General features: G+C 36.8%; 1 pseudogene; it reads right to left on the bottom strand.

Annotated features, from left to right (window-relative positions):
- Positions 1-3280: 3280 nt before the first annotated feature.
- On the bottom strand, positions 3281-3619 carry LOC132417986 (large ribosomal subunit protein eL37 pseudogene; annotated as a pseudogene).
- Positions 3620-3976: the final 357 nt, after the last annotated feature.

The raw sequence follows: 3976 nt of genomic DNA, 5'->3' as shown, positions 1-3976 counted from the left end.
GTTGAAGTCTTCAACTATAATAGTGGATTCATCTATTTTTCCTTGTGGTCCTACCAGTTTTTGCCTCACGTATTTTGATGCTCTGTTGTCAGGCACATACACATTAAGGATTGTTATGTCTTTTTGGCAAATTGACCCCTTTTATCATTATGTAATATCCGTATTTATACCTGATAACTTTCCATGTCCTGAGATCTGCTTTGTCTGGAATTAACATAGCTACTCCAGTGTTCTTCTTATTAATGTTAGCATGTATATCTTTCTCTTTAATTTACATTTAATCTGTGTCTTTATGTTTAAAATAGGTTTCTTGCAGACAACATATAGTTGGGCCTTTTTAAAAAAATACATTCTGATAGTCTCTGCCTTTTAATTGGTATAGTTAGACCACTCACATTTAAAGTGATTGTTGAAATAGTTGGATTAATATATACACGTTTGTAACTGTTTCCTATTCATTGCCTTTGTTCTTTGTTTCTCTCTTGTTTGTGGGGAGAGTCTTCCATTCTTTTTCTGCCTTCTCTGACTTCTAATTGAGCATTTTATATGATTCTATTTTCTCTCTTCTCTTAGAATTTCAACCATATTTCTTATGTTTACATTTTTTAATGGTTGCCCTGGAGTTGGCAGTATATGTTTACAACTGATCCAAGCCCACTTTCAAATGACACTATACTACTCCATGGGTAGTGCAGGCATCTTATAACAGAATATTTCCAATTCCTTTCTCCTGTCCCTTATAACATTGCTATCATTCCCTTATCCATAAGCTATAATCATCTAATACATTGTTGTTATTACTTTTTGGTGAAACTGCTATTCATTCGATCAGTTAGAATAAGAATATGGAAAGATTTTATTTATAACTTCATTTATTCCTTCTCAAAAACTCCTCCCCCTTTTTTTTTTTTTTTTTGTGCGGTACGCGGGCCCCTCACTGCTGTGGCCTCTCCCGCTGCGGAGCACAGGCTCCGGACGCGCAGGCTCAGCGGCCACGGCTCACGGGCCCAGCCGCTCCACGGCATGTGGGATCTTCCTGGACCGGGGCACGAACCCGTGTCCCCTGCATCAGCAGGCAGACTCTCAACCACTGTGCCACCAGGGAAGTCCCTCCTCCCTTTTATTTTTTTAATGCAAATCCAAGTTTCTGACCCATATCATTTTTCTTCTTTCTGAAGAACTTTTAACATTTCTTTAGGGCAGATCTCAGAAGTGACATCCAACACTTGTTTACCAAATTTTATTTATTAAAAGTGTATTACTAAGTCTGGCCCACACTCAAGGGGAAGGGATTACATAAGGCCAGGAGTTCCAGGAGGTAGGGGTCATTGGGGCAGAAGGGGGCAGGAGCATTTCAACTTCAGTAGATATTGCCAATCTGTTTTCCAAAGTGGATTTTACCAATTATTGTTCCACCTGCAGTTTATTCACATCAGTGTTTCCCCACATCCCACCATTCTTGATACCTTCATAATTTAAAATTGTTGTCAAGGTGAGTATGGAACACTGTTGTTTGACTTTGCTTTTTCCTAAATTAGTATTGAGGTTAAACATCTTTTCACATTTGTTGGCCACTTAGATTTCTTCCTCTCTGAATTGTTTGTGCATATATTTTGTCCATTTTTCTATTGGGGTTGTTTGTCTTGTTATTATTGATTTCTAGGAATTCTACTTATGTTCTGCATACCAGACGTTAGTTATATTTGTACAGTTGCAAATATCTTCTAGCTGGTGTTTTCTTTAAATGTAAATATGAAATTATAAAAGTACTTAAAATAAACTATGGGGGAATGTTTTTTTTTTTTATAAGCCTGAAGTGGAGAAGACCTCTATAAGTTGACAAAATGTACAGGAGCAAAAAAGGGAAAGTTTCAACTTCACAAAAACAAAATGTTCTGGCAGGCAAAAAAAAAAGTCTATAAATCAACAATTCTAAGGACATTTAAAAATAAATGAAAACCTGGGGGAAATATTTTCTGCGAATTTCACAAAGGGCTCATTTCCCAAATACATGAAGAGCTCCTATAAATCAATAAATGACCCACAAACCAACGTTAAAACGAGCAAAGGATACAAATAGACATTTTATTGGAAAGGAAATACAAATGCCATTGAAACACACAAGAAGATGTTCACTCATAAAAATAAAATGAGATACCATTTCACCTGTGGGACTGACCAATATGAAAAAGCTTGTAAACACTGTGTGGTGGAGGGTGTGGAGCTTCAGGAACCTTCAAACGTTTCTGGGGTGTGGGTAAGTAAACTGGTGGAGTCTCTTAGTTGGCAAGTTGACAGTATCTATCAAAATTACTAATGCATATAGTTTTTGACCCAGAAAGTCTACTTCTAGGAATTCACTTACAAATATGCTTGCACATGATTTGAAATGAAATATGTGCAATTCTATTCATTGCAGCATTGTTTTTAATAGTAAAAGAACAGAAAGAACCTAAATCTTTATCAAAAGAGAAATGAATAATTATTATGGTAGAATACTTACTATAGAGCAACTAAGGTGCAGAATCTAAGTCTACATGTATCACAATGGATACATCTGATAATATTGAATGAAAAAAAAGATGTCAGAAGATATTCACAGCATAATAGCATTTATATATACTTTTCAAACACATAGAGGGCACGTAGTTTAAGGATTGCTCCATCTTCCAGAGAATTGTTCATTTGATCACTGAGAAATGAATCTCCTTGATTCTAATAATACTTTTGGTGTTAAAGTCAATCTTGTCAGTGATCCTGTTACCCAATTTTCTTTTGAAAAGAATTTTTTTCTGGTATATTTTTATTCATCTCTTGTTTAAAATCTTTTAAGGTAACATCTTTATAATTATACACAAATAGGTATATAATTTTAGATACACTCATAAAGAATCCTATGTGCATATTTTGTAAAATTATAGTCTTTTCTTCTTTTTAGTTTTACTTATCTCCCTTCTCTGTCTATACCACTGCTCCCCATAACCTATATCAATAATCTAGTATTCATTATTTCATTTTTTTCATACTTGTATAATCATATACAGATATATGTATACTTATGTATATATATATACATGTGCAATACATGTGTGGGTTTTTATTTGCCCTTTTTTATTAAAATGAGATCATATATATCATCACTTTTTTTTAATAGATCTTTATTGGAGTATAATTGCTTCACAATACTGTGTTAGTTTCTTTTGCACAACAAAGCAAATCAGTTATACGCATACACGCACCTCCCTAACCCCTCCCTCTTTTTTTTTTTTCTAAACCAGAACATTTATTGCATGACTAATAATTGAAATCCTTAAGATGAACTGGATGCTGCAACAGCTGCCCTCTTGGGTTTAGGTGTTGTTCCTTCACGGAATCCATGCCTGATTCTGCTGTATACAATTTTTAGGTGCCTCATTCGACCAGTCCCTGTGGTATTTCGTCTTTTAGCTTTAGCACTCCAGTTATACTTCCTCTTCCGCTTGGCAGGGTAGCCACATTTACCACAGGTCGACTTCTGAAGGTGGTAGGCCTTAGAGCCACAGAGGCGGCACAACGTGTGCGTCTTATTCCGACGCTTTCCAAATGAGGACGTTCCCTTCGTCATCTCGCTTCTGGCGCCGAGACCCTCCCCTCCCTCTTGAGCCTCCCTCCCACCCTCCCTATCCCACCCCTCTAGGTCATCACAAAGCACCGAGCCGATCTCCCTGTGCTATGCTGCTGCTTCCCACCAGCCAACTATTTTACATTCGGTAGTGTATATATGTCCATGCTACTCTCACTTCACCCCAGCTTCGCCCTCCCACTCCATGTCCTCAAGTCCATTCTCTATGTCTACCTCTTTATTCCTACCCTGAAGCTAGGTTCATCAGTTTTTTGGGCGGTTTCTTTGGGGTTTTTTTGGTTTCCATATATATGTGTTATTTGTTTTTCTCTTTATGACTTACTTCACTCTGTAGGACAGACTCTAGGTCCCTCC

The sequence above is a fragment of the Delphinus delphis genome, chromosome X, assembly GCF_949987515.2.
Source record: "Delphinus delphis chromosome X, mDelDel1.2, whole genome shotgun sequence".
Lineage (NCBI taxonomy): Eukaryota > Metazoa > Chordata > Mammalia > Artiodactyla > Delphinidae > Delphinus > Delphinus delphis.
The sequence above is the reverse complement of the archived record's forward strand: the minus strand, read 5'-3'. Positions and strand labels throughout refer to the sequence as shown.